Raw genomic sequence first — 22,808 nt, 5'->3', positions numbered from 1 at the left:
AAAGCACCAGGGGGGGGTCTGCTGACAAACCAGCTACACTGCGAAGACACTGTCTGTGGGGTGCAGTACATGCAATACTCAAATTATATACATGCTGCTTATAGGCTAGAGGTAGAGCGTGCACACAGACATACATGAAAGCCTGCCTTTTGTTGTTCAGTTACCCATTAAACATTTTTGGTTTGTTAAACCAGTTTTCAGCCCTGTAAATAAACACCCATCTGTTGTAAGGGATCTAATGGGAGTTTTGTGTTGCGACACCTGCAGAGAATACTTGTTTCTGATTGGAAAGCAGGTGTCCATTAAAACTACAGGAAAGGACACTGCTTACACAGTTTGAACACTTTAGCCTGTTTCTGCGAGGATCCCAACCCTTTATATTTGTAGCAGTTTTAAACACTCAACAGTATATGCACTGTCCTCTGTTTTCACAAAGGTAATTCAGTTTAGTCACTAATGCTTAAAATGTATTGGTTTTATTTTAATTTAAGGAGCTAGTAATTCTTAAATACAGAAACATAAACTCATCTGGAAGTAAGCCCAAGAGCTGAAATAGAGTTATATGGCTTTTTAATCCTCTCTGGTGAAAGAGACCTAAGCACGGTCAACTTGGCTGATTTCAAAGTTGGCAAATTGGATCTGATTTTCCTCTTCCATTACAGCCGCTACAGAAACTCTGATAAACTTTCAGGAGACGACTCTGCGTGTTCATTTCAGGGAAGAAAATTCCTGTCGGATGTTTTTTTGGTCGTCCCAGCAGCAACATTTTAATCAAAGTAATTAAGACACGTCTGTCAAAAGTATTGATTATATTGTCTGTCTCTAAATGTAATGCAAATAACACATGTATGGTTCATTAAATTAGGTTTTAAATGCAAACATGTTTGAATGTTAAATGTTATATAAGGAAGGGAATGTGCCATCACATTTTTTTTCTTCTACACTGTGAAAAAAAAAAGTGAGTTAAAAATGAAAGTAAGAGAGGAAAACGTGTTGTTTTGTTTTTCCTCATCCATGTTTGCCCACAACAGCTGCAAGAGCAGGAAAACTAAGAACAGGAGACCAATAAAAATAAGAAACAGCATTTCTGAATATTTAGACTTTTTAGGCAACTACAAGTCATCTACATAAAAAAAAAAAAAAAGACTCTACAGGTAAAAAACATAAAGACTGGAAGAACACAAACATGCCATTATTTTCCTCTACCTAACCCTCTCAGTTTGTAGTGACTTGCACTGGGCCCACTTATTTTTATAGCTGGACTCAAAAAGTGAATACCATCAATTGGCTGTGTCAGAGTAAGCGCTTCATATCGCACCCTTTTGACAAGAATCCTTCCTTTGGCATATTAGTGGCAAGAGACAGCAAAAATAAATTAGCTTTATGTGGAACATGTCTCTGCTGCCTGTTGGTCTCATTGAACCAAGAAAAAAAAAAGAAAAAAAAGAAAGGAAAAGGAACAAGAACAACAGTCCTTCACTGTGCTCTCTTCTTAATCTTCTATTTTTTTCTTGCAGTGCACTGAAAGATTGTAGGCACAGCTTAAATGCATTTGTACCCCAACCCACCCCACCCCATTCGAAGTTCTCAGCTCTTGTGTCCTTATATTTTTCCTTTCCCTCACTTGCTTTTGTCTTCTGTTTTGTTACCTGATTGATTCCTGGTCTGCACCACCCCTCATCTACAGTAAGTGAAGACTGTTCTTAGATTGAGTATCTCTACATTTTTGTTTCTTTTGGTGGTGTTTTAGAAAAGCAGAAATAGTGTGAGTATAGATCTACGCTTAGAAGTTGTTCTATTTTTTACTAGTAAACAAAAATCAATATCACAAAGTGCCTTAAATGCATTTTGGTCCTAATGGCCTGTGTGTTTCTCATCTGAGTGTGAAAGGGGGCACAACTTGAACGTCATGTTAGGCAGTCCCATCAGCATCGACTCGTGCACTCTGTACTTTTCTGTCAGTACACCTTTCATGTGCCAAGTACAGCTTCCTTTTTCTTTTAAGAGCAATCTAGACGTATCGAGGCAAAGATTCAGTAACATGTTGGTAAAAGTCAAGAGTCACAAAATGCTGATTTTTTTCCCCCTTTTGCGTGTGCCTGTGTGTGGGGTGTGTGTGTGTGTGTGTGTGTGTGTGTGTGTGTGTGTGTGTGTGTGTGTGTGTGTGTGTGTGTGAGCATCCAGTCCAATCTCATTCTCAGTCTGTGAAAATTGTCCAAATAAGAAAAGTAAAAATGAGCAAAAATAGAATCAGTATGAGATGACATGCTCTTCCTGACACATTAACCTGGAGAATATTGATGAAAGGTGAGAGAAAGCCACAGCGCAGCCACTGAATCTTAATAATCTCACTTATTTTGTACTAAGGTTTAGTCACCTCAAAATTACATTTTTGCATTTTCATTATTTGCTGATGATACACTCCTTTTGGTGCCATCAAACTCAGATTTCCATGGTGCCTTTAGTTTTAACTGAAATACTTTCATACTTTAACCGCAGTCATATTTTATTAAAAATCTTACCTTATAAGCAGAGTGATGCCAGAGCATGTCTACAACACCACCTAACTCTGAAAATACTGTTAATTGAGATTAAATAAACCATCTGTATTATATGCCACTGTACGTATATAAGTATGTTGTCTTTGACTGATAACCTGTGGACCCCCCCCCAGCTTTTTATTAGTTTTGTTTCACTTTATCTTCACTATGAGTTCAGTAAAATATTATGACAAAATGAAGAACTCGGATAGCTGCATTCAACTTCCCTTCCATTTTAGTTGAGGCTATATTATTTAATAATTTCTCCCAATTTAAATGTGTGTGTGTGTGTGTGTGTGTGTGCGGTCAAGGGAGGAGCAGGGCTCGGGGGGGTTCGGGTTCATAATGCATGCTTGTCTTTTGATGGCTGTGCCTCTTCTTTTTTTTAGTTGAGCTGAACATTTTTCCAGCTGCGCTCCCATCAACTGCCACTGTTTCTGATAGTTAGTAGATTCAAAGGCATGGAGTCCATATCCAGTGATGAGTTAATAGTGTGTACATGCATGTCATCTAAAGTACACTGCTTGGCATTATTTTAATTGCCTCCCATGTGACGAGAGTCAAAAGTAGGTTTACTGGGTATTCTTTACTGTCAGCCTGAGATACTGGACTGATAAAATATCTGCTACATAGTATTAAAACAGAACAGAATATGAAATGCAACACAATAATTAAATTCAACCGAACTGGCAAACTTCCACTGACAGACATTTGTGATTATAATTCATATTGATGATGAATTTGAGAAAATGCAAGGGTTTTGAAAGCTCGGTGTTGCACAAACAGTTAGATCATTAAAAGCTTTAATTGCGTGGCTCTGTTAATGAGCCACTATTTTCCACTTTAAAATTTGACTTATAGGATGGGTGGCCATGAATGTTTGCACATCTACTTTTTTCATCACATGACTTTCGTTCTAGGACAATCACAAGATTTCATTTTGAGTTTCCTCTTCATTAATTGAGTAATGATTTGATGGACTGCCATGAAATTTGGTTCAGATATTCTGAAATTTACTCTGACATGCGAGAAAGGGAAAAAGTCAACCAGCGGATCTTTTTGATTACCCGGGGAAGCACACCTGCCTCAGGTAAGCTGTTACCTGCAACTCAGTTTCAAATATAAAAAAAGCTGATTGTCATGCCAAATTCATCTTGCAATTAATACACTAGAATTGTAACAGATAACAGATACCTGTAGCGATCGGTAGGCAGGAACAGGTAAACTTGAATGACACCAGAGGCTGTGTTAAAATTGAAAAAGAAAAACTCTACTTGAGGCAAAAAGCGTCGGTACCTGGGTTATCAGTTGAACCATGCAAAGATAACCAGAGGGAGACGGCAGGCACGTTACGTATGAAGACATCTACAAGACGGGTTCTATAAGCAGCGCTGGATCAGACATCGCCTAAGACTGATCCAGTTGTGTGGGTGCAACAGCTCATACCGCATTCTGCTCTAGAAACATGTCAGTGACATTTATAGCAGTGCTTCTTCATTTGTAATGTAGAGATAACAATCAGTTTCACGGGAAACACAGGTCAGATCACACCTTCACCTGGGTGAGAATTTCATTTTGATGGCAGGTTTATGAATAAAAACAGCAGGTAGTGACACTATACTTTTCCCCCTCTATAATATCTTACATTACTGAATCCTGCTTCCATGCCGGGTGCCATTTGACTCGAGAAATATTTCAAATGGTGATGAATCGCTGCAGAGTGTATCAGTTCCAGTGCAGATGGAGAGAGACAGTGAAGAAAGCAGAGGAGAGACAGAGGAAAACAGCAAAAGAACAAGGGGATTCTCAGATGCAGGTGTATTTATAGCTGGAAAAGGAGAGTCTCACACACACACACACACACACACACACACACACACACACACACACTGGAGGCTATCCTAGTCCTACTGTTAAATAATGCAACTGCTTTGAGATCTGAGGGACTCCTATTATATTAAGTGTGTGTGTGTATATGTGTGTGTTAGGAAGCTTATACATGTACATGTGTCACTGGAAGACACAAGCCCTCCACATCACTGCTCTTTACTTTCTGGTAAAGTGTGTGTGTGTGCTCTGCTTTCTGACAAAGATCATTAAATACAAGTCTGTGACTCTCTGACATTATTGTTTCTGTTTTGCATTTGCTGGTGTGTGCTTGCGTAGTGTTTTGCCAATTGTTTGTAATTATCTGTGCCCCTTTATGTGCCTCTCCTCATTGTATTTGTATTAGAAAAATGTTTTTGAAGTGTTCCGCCACCAAACTTGTGAGGCCTCTTGTGTCCAATTAGGCAGCTTGTTTAAGCCGCCGTCGTCACATGGTTCCCTCTCTTGGCATCCCTCTTCTCCTTCATCCCTGCATCCCACTGTCCCTTCATCTGTCCGTCCTGCAGTCTGAGAATAAGAGAAGGAAATAAATGAATGTCAGTCATGTGGTGTCACAATAACTGTATGTTTTGGTCCCTCTGAAGGATGTGCCTCAGGTTATAGCATGCAAACTGTTGGATCCTAGACTTGGCTTTGGCTGGTTGCACCATAATACATCACAATAGAGCCAGCCACCCACACATACACACTTTTACCCTTTTTTCTCTTTGCTCTGACATTTGAGAGAATGACAGAAGGACAAAAAGAGAGGAGGAGAGGCCAGAGTGAGAGAAGGCATCAGATTCTCTGCTTACCTTCTTAACTAGGCAGCGGATCTGTCTCCAGGAGAAGCCACGACACTGATAGCAGGTTGGGCCCCTGCCAGCTGGCAGAGGTGCACACATGCACACGCACACACAGACATGCACAAAACCACACACAAAGTGCTCCTTCTCCTAGGGTGCACTGAGACATTTTTTGACCTTGGTAGGGGCAGCAAACTGTACAGCCCTAACAAGGCCACAAACACACGTAGCCACCTGTTCTCATGTAGAAAGCGTTCCATGTCACTGAGCTGTTATGAATTCACCATGACTATTTGTGAGTGTCTTAATGAGCATTAAGGGAAAAGAGAGAGTGTAAAATCATCACCAATTCTCTTCTTCACTGCTGAGATAAACAACTGGAAAAATGCTGTTTCTCAGTGTGCATTTGAATGTTTAAGCCACAGAACTGTCTAAAATGCTAATTGATTCTGCTACACAGCAGCATTAACGAAGCAAAATGTTATGCAGAGATATTTCTGTAATTACAGGTGTTTAAGTTTTTCAGCTGGATTAATTCTTCCGAGTACATAACATTTACGTTCGTCACATAAATTCAAATACACACAAAGTCACTTGGATGGCAAACTGCAGGAAGTGTGCATTTCTGTGCAGGTATGAGAGAGGCATAGACAACGTGCGTGTCTGTGTGCGTGTGTGTCTGTGTGTGTGGGTGCGTGCGTGTGCTACGTTTTCTGCCAAACAGATGTTCATCAGCATTTCAGAGTGTTCCTGTGAAGCCATTAGACTACATTACCAAGAACACACTAATTACGAAGGTGCATGGGGAACTGAGGGGAAAGCAGGCAGCACACACATACACAGAGACTCACACATGCAGTAACACACAGTCAGACAAATATGGCACCTTCATACCTAGTGAATAAAAAAACAAAACGACTTTAAAAACAAACATTGCAATTTTAAAATCCAATAAAAGCAGACACTATGTACCTACTAAATGCAAAACAGATGCACATATATATAAAACAAATATGTTACAGCTATATGTTAGTAAGTTTTTCATTGCTTCTTCTTCCTTTTTTATATGTATTTTATGGGTTTGGTGCTGTTCAATATTTATGGATCCCCCTGAAGGCCTGTATGTTGTTCAGTGTCCTTCCTTCCCTCTTTATTTCATGCCATTTCATGCCATCGCTGTCTCCCTCTATCACCTTTCTGAGGGAGGTGAATCTTCCTGCTCCAGTGAGGCCTGTCTGGAGGTGGGTCTCTCAATCAGTACCTGGCACAGCCTCCAACTGTGCACCTGTTTTCCATTAGCTCACAAGCCTTTTATGTATTTAAGGACTGGTTCATTCACCCATTCTTCACCAGATCATACAGATACTTAAGTGGTAAACGTCCGGCTCTAGTTTAGTGCCTTTCATGTGCTTACTTAATCCCCGTCTCCTCCCTAGCTCTCCCGCGGTGTATTCCCCCCCGGCTGGTTTAGACCCTTGGTGCTTTCTGGATTTCCCCGCCTGTATCCCCGTAAGGAAAGAGACTCTGATTTGCCTGCCCACTCCAAACCGTTTCCTCACTGCACAGTCTCCCATCCACTTGGCGAGTCTGCATTTTTTCGCTGTCATCTGTGTTTAATATTGAACTTTTGTAATAAACACCTTGAATGTGTGCCTGCCTCACCGTTTGCCTCTGAGTCCTCTAAATTGGTTAATTATGACATATAAAAGAGCTCCATGGAAGGTGTTCTTGCTTTGAGTTTGTTGTTATAAATTTGTTTAGTAGAATATTATGATTACTCATTCTTTTTGTCCATGTTTGAATTCTGTTTTAGTGCATTTTTGCACATTTCTAAGCCTGTGGGCCACAAACACAGTATGGTATGTATACTACATATATTGTACAGTACCAGTAGATGCTATAATGCAGTGTGTTTCATCTGCTTTGTTGTAAAATGCTTATGTTTAGTATCCCAGAAGGTTTTTGTGTAATGTACAATATGTTTCAGTAGGTTTGGAGCAGTGATACATTCAGCTTGGTTTTTGTGGTGCTCTTTAACTTTTAGGCGTTGTGCTTACACTGAGGTGTGATGTGGTTGTGCGACTTTACTGATTTGATGGACAGTGGATTGTATTCAAGTGCAGATTTGGGGTTTATTGACATTATTTCCTTTACTTTGGTCTCTTAATATATTAAGAATGAAAACACACTCCATAAATTTATCCATAAGATAACAGATTCACTTGTTTTAATGAAGTGCAGTCATTTTTCCAAATTAAATATGATTTTTTTTCTATTTTCTATTTTACTCTATTTGTTTATTATATTTAAATCTTTTTAATTTTGTAAAAATTCTGGGACTCTTTATTATATATAAAAAAAAAATGCTGTGTGGAGGTCTAAACAGTGAGTGATCCAACCATAACTGAGCAGCACAGTATAAAACATTTTCCATGTTGAGAGTTTTAATTTTTGGTGAAATTTAAAGAACATTTTATGATCAAACCACCCAGAAAATTAGTTTTTTAGACTTTTTCATTTTAACATTTATCTTCATCTTAACCTCTGCATTTTATGAAACAGTTTCCAAACATTAAAAACTTGCTTGCTTTTATGACCAACTACTTTAAATTCAACATTTTTTAAAAATGTCCTTCAATCATATTAAAAACTCTTATTTTAATTTGACCATAATTTAGATAAGAAATTAAATCTGCAAAAAGCATACTTTTAAATTATTTTGACAGTGCAGACATCATTTTAAACTCAAGGTAAAGAATTGTGTTTAAGTGGGAGCAAAGCCAAGAATCACTTTTCTTCCTGATGCCATAATTATATATATATTTTTGAATAACTCCCTGCTGTATAGTACTTAATCACATGCTTCATTAAAGTTAACCCAATAGAATGACTCATTAATACCACATTGCTCCCTTTACAATCACAAAAAGTCATTCATGTAGGTGTTTTATCAATGTTTTTTTTTCTAAATGTATTAATAATTATTGTTGTATATTATGTTTAGTGTTCAACATAACCCACTGTAACCACTCACTATAACAAAATGGTCTTCAGAGTAATCTGTAACATGTTGGGTTATTGCAGAGTGATCACACCTCTCTGTGGCTTTTGTGGGAATTTTTCAGCTGAAGCTCTTTTGATTCTAGACATACAAAAGACATATAAAGCATCCAAAGGCTTTGGGAAGTTACGATTCCTGTTTCGTTGTCTCCAGATGTGTCCAAAGCCACTAAATTATTATTATTATTTTTTTTTACAAGAGTGTAAGCTCTTCTGCGTTCCATAGATAGGCTATGTGCATTGGACCTGGAAAGGTACTTATAGATGCAGGGTAGAGGTTGTTTGGGTAATCGCATATATAAGATTCCCTCATCAGTCCTAACATTTTGTGCAGCCGCTAATTAGAGATATTTTGCCTGCTGTGCCTCTCGATGTCATTTCCATGTTCTTGCTGTGCTTTGAAATGATCTCATTCATGAGTGACACACAAACAAATTCCTCATCATTGGTAGCCTCAGGTACATCTTAATTTGCATACCTTCAAATATGAAAGAAAATGTTGCTTTGAGTGAAAATTGTAACCAGCAGGTTACTTTGCAAATAAGCAAAGCAGACACACTTCTGCAATTTTATTTCTGGGTTTAGACACTGACACACGAGGCAACACTTTCACTGTGAAGTGACAGAGATTGCAACATTCCACAGTATAATTTTCAAATCAGATTCATTACAGTTGGTGTAATATAGCCTCATTAAGGGGTCAAGTTTTCAGATGACTTTACAGATTATTGCAATTCTTTTTGTACAAATGTCATATACAAAGTATACGCAGTTTACCAGTTAATCTGGCTGCCTGTTTCTGTGGTGTGGGCTTATTCTAAATGTAAAAATATAATATGCAGCACTACGAATTAGAACAGATGTATGTGAAAAGGCACGCACTACTTTGTTACCTGCTGATTGTAAAAACAAAAGAAAAAGAAAAAAGGATTTTGTACGATTGTACAAAATGCAGCTGTGAGACTGGAAAATAAGATGTGAGTATTTATCAGGGCTGCTGATGGTGGTTGGAATGGAAAGTGTGATCGTAGTTAGGATGGAAGGTGTGAGGGAGATTGTCTGACCATTTCTTTAACTTTCTACAGCTAACAATCCAGCATTCACACCTATTTTATGCAGCAATTGGCAAGGTGTTGAGTTGCAAAAAGAGGCAGAGTTTGAATTTCTCCCTTAAGCTCTGGTTTTTAATAATTTACACAAGTATTTCTGTTATTTTTTACATGAACGACCAAGTGCAACACTCTGAATGCCTTCCAGGAGAAACTGTCTAAAAAATATGTGCTCTCATCTCCATATTTAAATGATTGTATCGTCTTGTTTCTGTCTGTGACTGCCATGGCTGTTCAGAGGAACTATAAACTCTTTTTGCATATAAACTAGATGCTGTGGAGCATGTCCTGGCCTTAAGCGTAAGTGGCTGAACTTATGTACATATCTAAGATGCACAGCAACATTAGCATTTAGTGATGTTTCTGGGCACCTGTCTTGGTTTTAGCTTGATGGGATTCTTAGTAAAAAAAAAATCTCTAAAGCTTTTGCTGCTCAGTGCTACACTGTGTTCATTAAGACTCCAGTCACACAGGCCTAGAGACTTGTTAGCAACCACCTCACAACCACCTGGCAACCATTGGTCGCTAGGGAAAAATATATATTTTCCAAAGGGTTGCAGATGGTTGTTAGCAGTTGCTATGAAACTGATTACTAATGCCCAGGGCACAGACACCTAGAGGCTGGTCAGTGAGCCCCTGGCAATCACCAACCACAAGGTTGCAAAGAGGTATGTGGTGCTGTGCTAAAACCTTCTTGAAATTGCTTTACTCAGTAGAAGATTGTTGCGGTAGTTAGTTAGTTTGTAGTTTGTTTAGAAGATGCTTGTTTGCAAACATACGCCAATAACTCACTATGTGTAGTGAAATTATGAAGAGTACAACGCAAACTGGAAATACCAATCATTTCCTTTCAAAGTAAAAGTTCCACCTGTTAGCTTTGGTGGTAAGGCACAACTTTGACTTTGAAGGTGCATAGTCTCCATTTCGGGTTTGTGTTGCACAAGTTTCTCTACAGTTAGATGGACAAGTTGGTGTCTTTCATGCAAACTACAGGGGCGCATTGCAATCAGCCAGCAATCACAGCAATCACAAGGAGTTTTTTGGTGCAGCATCTTCTTTGTGACTGATTTTACCCAGCGCCAGCCAGAAACCACTTGACAACTGGTTGCAGAATACACATTTTTCTCTAGCAAGCAGAGGTTGCTGGTTTGCCACTCCTGTCTGACTGAGACCTAACTAGTTGCTAATTTTGTGTTCCAGATGCTCAGCATGTATTGCATTGTAGAACTGGTTCCAAGAGCTTCTTTGAACAGCTGCTTGGTGCGCTGGCTCAAAAATAATGCTATTATACCAGTTAGACTGAACAAAAACAGTAAAGCCACGAGACACAAAAACAGAGAATTTGGCAGAAAATTATTGTAAAACTTAAAATCTGTCATGAAATCTTAAAATCTGAAGTTTAGGAATGAACTCACACAATCAATAAATATCATAAATATGATTAACAGTATCTTTTTAGTTGGAGTTGGACTGCAGATATGATCTTAGCATTAGATGCATTGTCCTGAAAGACAAAGACTGTATTTTTGGTCTGAAGTGTGAAGCTTTGGGTTGCAATATTTTCATTTTGAACATCATTCTGGTACTTTGCCTTACACAATTTGGATCATACAATTGCAATGTGTAAAACAGCTTTGGTGTGTTACCTTTTCTTGAAATTTGGCCTTTCATTTCTAATAATGGTACATTACAATAAGGCTTGTTTGTATACATACATATGCAGTGTAAAAAAATGTATATTCTAAACAGTAACATCTTGCAATAACTTATTAGCTAATTTAAAAAACCTTTAATCTCATGGTGCTGGTGGTACAACCAAGGCAAAAATTCTGTCTTTCCCTGGGTTGGATGTCTTTCAGCATTGCTGTACCTCATGAGGATTTGGCAGAAGATTGTGAGATTTCATGAAGATAGGAGAGGGTTCAAGAGTATCTGTAAGTGAATGAAAAAAACCTAGCAGTGGTTAGGAGGTCAAAAAAGAAGCCTTGAAAAACTGGCAGTACTTGCAATTCACTGTATGTGCAAACTTGTTTTTAAAATGAGACAGTTGTTCAACGGTTAGCACTATTACCTGTTTCTTTCTTTTTTTTTTTTTTTTTAGCCTGTCATGTCTGGCAGTTTTTGCAATCAGAATCACGATCCGAATGCATTGTTGTACCAAACATATTTGCTTTTACAAGAAGAGCTCTATAAGTTTTCTATAGGCTACTCTTGTTAATGTTTGTATTTTTGTTTTATTTATTCATTCATTTTGATTATTGTTCACAGAATATGACAGCCAGGTCTGACAGGCAGGAATGAAAGAGGAAGAGAAGAAGAGAGAGGGGAGAAAACAGAAGAAATACGGGGACAGAGCTAGATACACACAAACATTTTCACACACACACACATATATATATATATATATATATGTAAGTGTGTGTGTGTGTGTGTGTGTGTGTATGTGTGTGTATATGTATATATTTATACACACACAGAGAATTTTGCTGTGTTATGTTGTAATGTATGCAGGTGCGTGTCTCAAAACGTCATGAAACATACTCAATAATGGGGGTGGAAAGCCACAACGACACCCCCTGGGATCTAGAGGTAAATAGGGAAAGACCCAGGGAATCTGGGCCATCCACAGCCCACCAGGAACTCAGAAGACCCGTGGCCACACGTTCCAATGATAACTGCTCACACACCACAGAGGATGAAGGAGAGAGACCCTAGATGGAGCTCCAATGGCCAAAGGGCAAGAGCCTCAGAGAGCCAGAGGTAATGAGCAGCCCACTTCCCCATTGGTGAGAAGATGACCCCAAGGCCCCAGGTGCCCAAGAACTGCCCGACACCCAGTGGAGCCCTCCCCCCAGTGGAGCCCTCCACTCACGCCGAAGAGTCCTGAGCCACCCCCAGGCAACAACCCCAAGGGAGCGGGCAAACAGCCATATCTGGGTAGATATCCGGCCACACACCCTGGGACCCGCAGGCACCCACATCCCAGGGGAGGCAGCAACAATCAGTGAGGAGCGGTAAGGAGGAGTAAATCCCACCCTCTGCAACCGTGTCCCACAGCGGCCAAAGCTCAGTAAGTCTCAGACCCAGGACCCAACTGTACACATGCACACACACGCCAAAACACACAGGCCACATACTCATACACACAAACACACATATATGCCAGTCACGCTCTCTCTCTCTCTCTCTCTCTCTCTCTCTCTCTCTCACACACACACACACACACACACACACACACACACACACACACACACACACACCTACACCTTACATGGACATGAAGTGTGGGCACACGGGTACCAGCACAGAGCTATCAGCAATCTGGGGAAGGAGCCAACCCAACACCAACCTGACTTCTAAAGCTATCATTATTGCCTTTCTTACAACTTTTCCTAAATCTTGCTTGGAAATTTATTTTGCAGAATTACAGAAATCCACTGCTAGTTTTCTGTGCTTCCATGGATACACTGCAGACAAGAACTACTACCTGCTGTTTTTGCATACTTTCAGTGCTGTCAGGTTGCAGAAACAACTGTAGGTTTGTGTGTAAGTGTGCATCGTTTTTGTGTCAATAAACAAAGTATTAAGCTGTTATTTTGTGTTCCTGACTATTTATTTATCTAGAGTATAATAACACCTAGAGTAATAACAATTCACCAGCTCCTAACTGTGCCCTTGCATTTACTGTGCAACCATTAGAGTGCTATTGGTCTTCTCAACTAGCTCTCAGGAGGAAAATGAAAACTCTCCTTGTGCTTTTCTTTGTAATCTCCTGAAGTCCAAAAACATCTATAGAAGAAGAAGAAGAAGAAGAAGAAGAAACAGCCTTTATTGTCCCACAGAGGGGAAATTTGGGTGTAACAGCAGCCGCAGTTATTATAAATATAAATAAAGATATAATAATTCACACTATTAAGAAAAGAATATATATAAAATCAACAAACAATATTAACCTTAATACTACTACTAATAATAACAATATATACTATATATAGTTTCCCTCTGATGGCCTGGCAACCTCACCCAGTGTCAGCTGGGATAGGCTTCATGCTGTATGCAACCCTAGATTGATAAATGGTTACAAAAATGGATGGGTGTTTTACATACAGTACCAGTCAAACATTTAGACAGATTTACCCATGGGTGAGTGTGTCCAAACTTTTGACTGGTACTGTATACAGTCGGTTTAGCAAACATTACACTCCCCTTTATTAATTTCCATGGGGTCTGACCTTAAGAAACCCCAATTAAGTGAGAGACCATCTTATATTGTGCTGAGTGAAAGTGCAAGTCAAATTTGGAAAGCATATTGTGTCTCTGGTTTGACAAGCTGTCCTTGGTCAACTGGTGTGAAGTCCAGATTTGGTCCTCAGATGTGACACAGACTCAAAAACTCCCACACTGGCAAGTAGTAAGCAAGAGGGAAATTAGGGGTGCAGATCTGCTGTCTTCTTCCGTGATCTGTAATCTGATAAGCTCATCAGAGAGAGAGAGAGAGAGAGAGAGAGAGAGAGAGATGCCTGCCCCCTCCTCACCCTTGCTTATCTACTCCTTGCCTTCCCTGCTTTTTCACCTTCTCTGCCTTCTTCTCCATCCCTCCTCTTCTCTGTGCTGTACCCTTTCTTCCTCTGTCTTTCACTTACTGGCACACTTTCTGCACTTACCTCCTCCTTTTCCTCTGTTTTGCTCTCTCCCTGTCTCTCCCAGCATCTGTCTAATTCAGTGGTTGGGCCTGTGGTTAGCAGCCGTATGGTTTTTATGATCACCCTCTGAGTACACAGTGACCTTGGACATTATTCACACACAATAGATGGAGCTGTCCACACCGGGTAGCACTGCAACTGCTGTGGGCTGTTGTGTGTGTGTGCCTGTGCAAGATGTGTGTGTGAGAGGCAGAAAGTGGGAGGGAGTCAGTAAGAATGAGTGTACCAATTTAAATGTGAGCAAAGGAGAGAGAATGTGAAGCAGCAAGACCACTGTTCCATTTGAGAAGGGCTAAGGAATGCAAAAGTTTCTGTGTGTGTATGTGTGCATGTGTGTGTGCGTGCATGCATGCCTGCGTGTGTGTGTGTGTGTGTGTGTATGTGTGTTAAGCTGATGAAACATCTGGAGTTGGCTCCAAGTTTTGAACTAAAATTTGATAGCTATTCCCTGGAACTCCCAATATGAGATCCAAAGGGATGTGGATGCAAGTGAAGGAGGCCATCATTAGACTGAAAAACAAAATAAACCTATCAGAGGGATGGAAACGGCTTTAGGGGTGGCCAAATCAACAATCTGGGTCATTCTTACAAAGAAAGAATGCACTCTGCCACCTCAGCAACACTAAAAGGCCTGGAAGACAACAGAAAACAAATAAAGTGGATGATCAGTGACCTTTGGGTAGTATGAAAACCCCCTTCATATCATCTAGCCAAGCCAAGAAAACTGTTGAAGTCATCTTTGTCAAAGTCTACAATCAGGAGGTGTCTCCATGAATATAAATGCAAAGTTTACAACAAGGTACAAACCACTGGTTACACTTGAAAACCAGCTTAGACACTGTTCAAAATTCTTTGAACTGATGAAACCGAGATGAGCTTGCACCAGAATAATGGGAAGAAAAAAGTATGGAGAAGGAAAGGAGCAGCCCATGATCCCAAACATACCATATCATCTGTCAAACATTGTGGAGGCAATGTTATGGATATATGGCACCAGGTCACTATAGTATATTGATGATGTAACTGCTTCAACTTCATCCTGCTACAGCAGTAGCAGGATGAAGTGTACAAGGCTATACTCTTTGCTCAGTTTCAGTTAAATGCTGCAAAAGTTGACAGTGCTCCACAGTGCAAATGTATAATGAGCCAAAGTATCTACAAAAGAAATTTGAGAATTTCTCACAGCAAAGTAATGGGATATTCTTCAGTGGTGAAGCATCAGCTCAGTAGAGCATGCTTTCAGTAAATGAATGTGAACTGAAGGCAGAGAGACCCACAGACTAGCAGCAGCAGCTGCCGCAAAGGCCTGACAGAGCAAAACACGGGAGGAAATGCAGCATTTGGTGATGTCCACAGGTTCAAGACTTCAGACAGACATTGACTGCAAAGGACTTTCATCAAAGTATTAAAAACAATCATCAGATTCAAAATTATGTTAGTCCCCCACTTTCAAAGGTACAAAGTGATTGGAAAAAACTATGTATAAAAATGGTCGTAATTCCTGGCCAGTCGATGCAAAACTTTTATTTAAGCCCCAATTAAAGCTGAAAGTCTGCACTTCAATCACATCTTGATTGTTTAACTTTTATGACGGTCAAAGAGGCAAAAGGACAAAAAGTATCACTGTCCAAAAACTTTTAGACCTAAATGTACACATTCTTTTTTATTGCAGTTGTGTAATTATACTCAAACTCTGTAATTATAAACAGACAGATCACTTGTCTGTTATGGACAATATTATATAGACAACCCTGTTTGAACACTTCCTAAAGCAGAAAAAAGAAGGTGAAACCCTGTGTTATTTTTTTAAAGACAGCTTTCTTGTTCTTCTTGTCTGTTTATTATGAGAGTTTTAGTGTTTTTTAGAAATAGGAGGAAGTGACTGGGTCAGCCAACAGATCCGGACTGAAATGCTTTAAATTTTGGGCGACATATCCTGTGCTGTATTATCACAACTTTTGTAGTTTCCATGAATGCTTTTTGTTGAAGATCAGTTAGCAGAGCCGATTTGCATCAGATGGCATAGAAGTTAAATATGCAATTTCACTGTACTCCAATGAAAAAACCTACAATTATACTGTAGGTAATGGTTCCTCCTCCCTGTTAGATGGACAGGGCTGTGGAGGTGGATGGATCCCTTCATCTACGCCACATATCATATTCAAAAGTTTTTATTTAAACTAATTTTGAAATAGATCTGAACTATTTTGAGCTTATCATAGTTTACCATTTAACTATTGGCTTACGATTTTAACCATTCAGCTATTATTTTTTTAGCTACTTTTTTAGCTACATTTAATAGATTAAGATTAACTTCACCTGTTTACCCATACTTAAGCAAACAGTTTGACTTTTCCTTACATTTATTTAACTATTACCATATCAGGCACAGGCCTTTTTGTGTGGAGGTTGCATGTTCTCCTCATGCCTGTGTGGGTTCTTTCCGGGTACTCCAGCTTCCTCCCACAGTCCAAAGACATGCAAATAGTGGGGTTAGGGTAATTGGTGATTCTTGGTGATTGCCCATACTGTAGGTGTGAATGTGAATGCGAAAGGTTGTCTGTCTCTCTGTGTTCACCCTGTGACAGACTGGCAACCTGTCCAGGGTGTAACCTGCTTTTTGCCCTATGGCAGCCTGGGTAGGCTCCGGTCCCCATGAGATCCTGAACTGGATAAGTGGAAGAAAATGTATGGGTGGATATTACCATTTAGTCACTGTATGACCATTACTCATCTATTTTCATCATATAATCACTCCTTTTAGCTGTCTTTTCCTTCTGCATTTTCTGTATTTTTTGCTCAAAGTTGTTCAGGTCCACTATTCTTTCCATGTAGCACCCAACTTCTACAACCCCCACCCCCCACCCCCCCAGGGGTATCTCATCTCATTGTCTCCTTGCTGGGAATCTTAGACAGTAGTGCACACTTTAGTCTTGTTTTAACATGACAGCATTCTCATGCACAAAATAACAAAGCAATCCCTATGACTCCTTTTCTTGGGGGTTAGTGGTTAACATTCTGTTGCTGTGTGACTTTAATATTTCCTGTTTAATATTTGCCTGGGCCCTTCTTTGCGTCTCTGTCTCCTCCTTGCTCTGCCTCTGCACTGCAAGCCATCGAATAAAAAAAAAAAAAAAAATTAAAAATTAAAACAAGAAATGGTTTTCTAGGTTTGCAGAGGAAGAACTTAATTAGACTCCACTACCCTGACCTCAACCCCATATAACATATTTGGGATAAATTGGAATGCCAACTGTGAGGCAAACCTCAATGTCTGACATCAGTGCGTGACCTCGATGCCCGACCCCGGTGCCCAATCTCAGTGTGCTCTTGTGGCTCGATAGGAGAGAATCTTTGCAGCTGGGTTTCAAATTCCAAGCAAATACACATTTATTGTGGAGGAAAGAGAAGAAACCAAAACCTTGTTTGCAGGGAGAGAAACTTAGAAAATGCAGCTTTTTTTTTTTTTTTTTTTTTTTTTTTAAGGTGTTTCATTCAGGTGTATCGAGATTTTGATTCAGCTAGGAAAAATTTCTGGATGAGCAGAAAATATATTAAAATGGACAATTGAAACAAAATCTTATTAATGAATACCTCCTGCTGTTATATATGGCTCACAGGAGCTGAAATTTGCATTTTACACCAACAATTATGGAGATAATATTAACTGTGGGTACCATCTTTTTACTAAGATAACTGCCTTATGAAACATTTGTCTTTCTGCAGATCCACACCTGGCAGTAAGAGGCAGTTTGTCCACCTCAGTGTATGGACACACATATATGCCACCACCTCCACACACATACCTGCCTTGTTATAACACCAATCAGTCAACTGTCAGAGGCACAGAGGGTTTATGGCAGCTTTATGGGAGGTGAAGCAGCACTCGGTAGTCCATTTGGCTGCCCATATAAATGACTCATGTATGTGTGTGCGTGTGTGTGTGTGTGTGAGTGTCATGCCAAGTGACTACGTAGCTTACCACTAGGCAGTTGTGTGTGTGTGTGAACCACTTTTCACATAGCCATGCGCAACTCTGTGCTTGTCAGAGGGTGTATTCATGTGTGTGTGTGGAAGTTACACGTAAGTGCGCTTCCATAACCGCGTGTTGTGAGGGCACATAACTGTCTGTTCTGTTGGGAAGCAGAGTAGATGAAGTGAACTGTGAGTCTGTCTCTGCACCATTTGAGGTGTAAGATACCAAGAAAGAGTTAGAGGCACAGAGAGCTTTGCAGAGGGGAAGAAGGGAGGGAGGGAGAGGGTGTTAAATATAGATAAGAATGAAAAGAGAAGAAAGAAAAAAAAATCACACTTTTGAATCTTTCCTATACATTTTTCATCGGATTTCCCTTTTTGCCTCAAGGCAGCAGTGTTTTACAAATTGTTATCCTCCCACTCAGTTGGACAAGTAGGCACCCCTGCAAATTTTCTCATCATGATGAACTTTTTCCTTTCAATCGCCTGTGCCTTAGCAAAGATACAGTAGGCTGTGGATAATCAGATCAGAAAACCATAACTAAATATATCAAAATAGAAGACATAATGCCAGCATTTACATGTGATGTTAAATAGCTCCTGCAGTGTATGTCTGCTTCTCTTTGATTCATAGTTTTTGTTATTTAGCTTGACAGCCAGTGCTACCAGAAATATAATAGAAATCTTTCTGTTCAGCCATTCTCTGAGTTCATCTGAAGTTTAAAAGTGCAAACAAACCTTTCCTAACAGGCATTCTGCAATGAAAGTATTGTCTCTCTTGTGTATGTCGTCCCTGAAAAAGCATTAATCGACAGCGTTCCCAGCTTCTCAGATTCACGTCCTCAAGCTACACTAAACAAATGCAGCAGCTGTGGATTCACTGCAAAGCCCTCAAAGCACTGAATTGTGGGATTTTAATCAAAAAGAAGAAAAATGGTTTCGACACTAGATTTTACACTCCATTGTGGAAACTTCTGAGGCCACCACAGAGTGCACAAATTTCCATATTAGAATTCAGAAGCTCAAATTTCAGTAAACGGTGGAAGGTGACGGGACCACCAGGCACCAAATGGAAAGTTATGAAAAAGAAAAAAGAAAAGCTATGAAAGCTTATGAAAAAGAAAAGCTTGGCTTTAAATCTACCTTTGATATTTTATGGAGAAACTCAGAAGCATAAAAGTTTTCAGAAGACTTCATGAAACCACTCATAGTTTAGCTCTATCACTGAGTTGTAAGGCTGTTCTGTTTAAAGAACAAAGTATTTGGGAAACTTTTCTCTCTCAAAGCGGTTCATCTTCTTCTGTGTTGACAAAAAAAAAAACACAACAAACCCAAGGGAATAAACCAGAGGCTATTTATTAGCTTCAGCCATGGGCTATTTTGTCATTGCTCTTTGTTGTTAAGAATGAAGTCTGACGTTCCCAAGCGAGATTCAAATTGACCCATTGTCATTCCTGTGGTGTCAGGTACCACTTTTTCAAAGCCACTGGCATCTGACAGGTAAGCAGAAAGTGACCTTTGGTGTCTGTGCCACGACGCACCAGATTTATGGCACAGACTGAGTGTAAAGTAAGTCCATGATTGTTTTTGGATGTTTATTCTAGCATCTCAGTCCTCTTCCCCATGTTACACCCCCACCTTTAATATGGTTCATTGCATTCAGAGATGAAAAATGTTGCAGTTTAAATAGTTCATCAAATTGAGAGGAGGTCTGATTGGCATATGATATGAGGCAGGCGAAACATTTTTAATTTATATGACACGGTAGCACTCGAGTTGCTTGCCTGAACCAGCTTAGGCCTCAGTCACATAGACTGAGCCTATAGGAGAACCTGTAGCAACCTCTGGTCCCTCGGTAAAAACATGGATTCCTCGACTGGCTGGTGAGTAATTGTTGGAGATCACCAGCTGTAACTGCGTGAAATCAGTTGCAAAGAGGGTGCTGCTTCCAGAAACCGTCTTCTGATTGCTTTGGTTGCCAGCAGACTGTTATGGCTGCGCCTAGTTTGCACAGAAGACACTGTAGTGAAACTTGAAAAGGTGTGATACAAACTGGAAATGGAGACTGTTCTCCTTCTCTAGGCGTGCAGGACTGGGGATCAAGATTTCATAGTGACTGCCAGCGACCACTTGCAACCAGTCAGGCAGTTCTGATTTTTCCCTGTTCCCCGAGTTTGTGTCTGGGGCCTTATGGGCATAAGACCTTACTTTCTGATACCACAAAACTATACATGTCATCAAATCACTGATGACTAAAATCTTAAGCATTACAATTTTATGGAAAGGCTAAAATTAATTTAGTGACCTCTGTGTCCACTGAACTGAAGTGACTCTATAGATTACCATCTCAAGGAATATCTCATCCATGCTACTGTGTAATTTAATTAAACACTGTTTCCACCAGAGGTTGTCGACTTCCATACACTTGGTTTTTTAAAAATATAATATTGCATGTACTGACTAATCATATTCTAAGTAAATCCCTCGGTTTTTACTTCTCTGCAGTGCAGATAAGGGAGTTCTTATTCATGTGTCACTATAGGTAATGCAGGCACAAACAGGATAGACTTTGTTTGAAGACTATCCCCACAGATTTGCATTTGCATATGGTGGGTGAACGAGGATAAGAGGCTGCAACATAAATACAAGATCAAACAGGAATATTTGGTTAAATCTTAGACACGAGGCCCTGAGCATCTCTTCCTCATTGTGCAAAAATAAAAGTAAGAAAAGAAAAAAAAATACTGCAATGAATCCTTATAATCATGGCTGACTGTCTGACTGACTGACTGACTACTGCACAGAGTGTCCCTCTTATGTCCCCCCAATTATGTCCTTTGGGTTCGATGAGTGTGATTCATACACTGTATCTTCACTGCAAAATAGTCTGCAAACTGTTCCCAGTGTTCAAACTTTTATTTATATTCTTGGGTATTTTTAGAATTACAAACTTTATATTCAAAAGGGCAACAAAGTAATTTATCTTATATTTGTACAGTACAGTACAAGGTCTGAACAAAGACTCGGACTCTGTGGACAGTCGTAAAACCCTGGCTAGCTATAGACTACTATAGTGTATGACTCATTAGAAAGAAATGGTGTAAACTTGTGTCAACTGATCAGTGATCTTTCTGCCCAATTAGAAGTGTAGAGCAAGAAGCCAGCCAGTCCAAACTAAAGTTGACCCCTGAGAGGGAGAAAAACAAAAAAACAAAAACAGGAGACATAGTGAGCGCTGCTTTTTTTCTTTACCTTTTTAAGCTGTGAGAGCAAACAAGACACAAAGTTGTTGATTGGTCAGTAGGAATCTCCAAGACAACCAGGTAGCGCAATGAAATTACAACCTGTACTGGTTGCTTTGTGAAGCATTGTTGGAGCTGATGGGCAGAGCAATACAAAGGGAACAGAAAAACAGAGACAGGGCCCCTGTGGAGGCTTTGATGAGGTAGAAGTAAAGGCATTTTCTTTGTCTTTCTTTGCCTTTCCGTCTCTTAAATGGTTCCCTGGGTGGGCTCAGGAGTGTCGGAGTCAGAACTAAAAGTAGAGCAAAGCAATGCTCCACATATCCAGACAAGAGGTAAGGCAATAGGTAGCTTTTTCCAATCAAAAAAGAAACTTTGCTGAAAGAACCTGATTTTACACACATATTTAGACCCTGTCACTGCTGTATTTATTTAACAGTGTGCTCATTTGTACTATAAGATACCTACCTGGCTCTGGCTCACTGCTAGAATAGGTCTGATACACTTTCAAGCTTGATTGCTCACAGTGAACAGCTGGTTTACAACAGTGCCAGCATTATAACAGGGCTCAAAGTGAACTGAATTAGGTTTGATCCACTCCTCTCCCCTGTAGCCATGGAGATTCAAATCCCAAAAAGATGTGGAACGGAGAAAAATGTCAATTGGGAACAATTTGTAGTAGTTCCTACCTGAAGCATTTTACCACCTGTGGCCCAGTGCTCCTTTTGCTGTTTCCTTTGGGCTGCAAAGGAAAAAAAGAAAAAACAACAACAACAAAAAAAGGTTAGGCTTATTTTCCTTTCTGTTCTTTTTTTTTTTTTTATCCACTTGTGTTCAAGCTCCAGAGATGACATACCTCCATATGTCTGTGTATATATATATATATATATATATATATATATATATATATATATATATATATATATATATATATATATATATGTAACATTGTGTACTTTGTATCAAATTAGGCAAAACTAGAAGAATATATGTTGCTTATTAGATGGTAAACAAACAGTGATGCTCTAATTGGGCACCTCACACCTAAATTATGGTCTAATTACAAACTGAATATCCTAACTGTACTAAGTATCTTAGGCTTTATAATGATGAGATGAAACAATGAGCTCAGAGGACAGTGCATTTCATGAACCTTTAATTAACTGCAGGATCATATGTTCATGCTCATTAGAAGAAAACTGTAAAAAATGAAGTCAAATCATCTCATCAATTTTCGAATCTCTAATACCCCGGTTGCTGTTTGGAGGGCTGTGGAGTTTATTGGACCTTAGCAGAAGTGGACTTATTCGTTACATGTTGCCCAAACTCAATATGTCAGATCTATTGCGTAAATAGCCAAATATATATCATTTTTCAAATTTACAGAATGTATTGAATGAGAGAACCTTTTTAAGCATGAACACTGGAGCCACAGGTGCTTCTGAAAAACCACAAACTGCTCATTTAGTCTGCCCTTTTTTTTTTTTCACCATAGAAACCACTCTGT

The sequence above is a fragment of the Archocentrus centrarchus genome, chromosome 1 (genome assembly GCF_007364275.1).
Source record: "Archocentrus centrarchus isolate MPI-CPG fArcCen1 chromosome 1, fArcCen1, whole genome shotgun sequence".
Taxonomy (NCBI): domain Eukaryota; kingdom Metazoa; phylum Chordata; class Actinopteri; order Cichliformes; family Cichlidae; genus Archocentrus; species Archocentrus centrarchus.
This window is presented reverse-complemented; position numbering follows the sequence as displayed.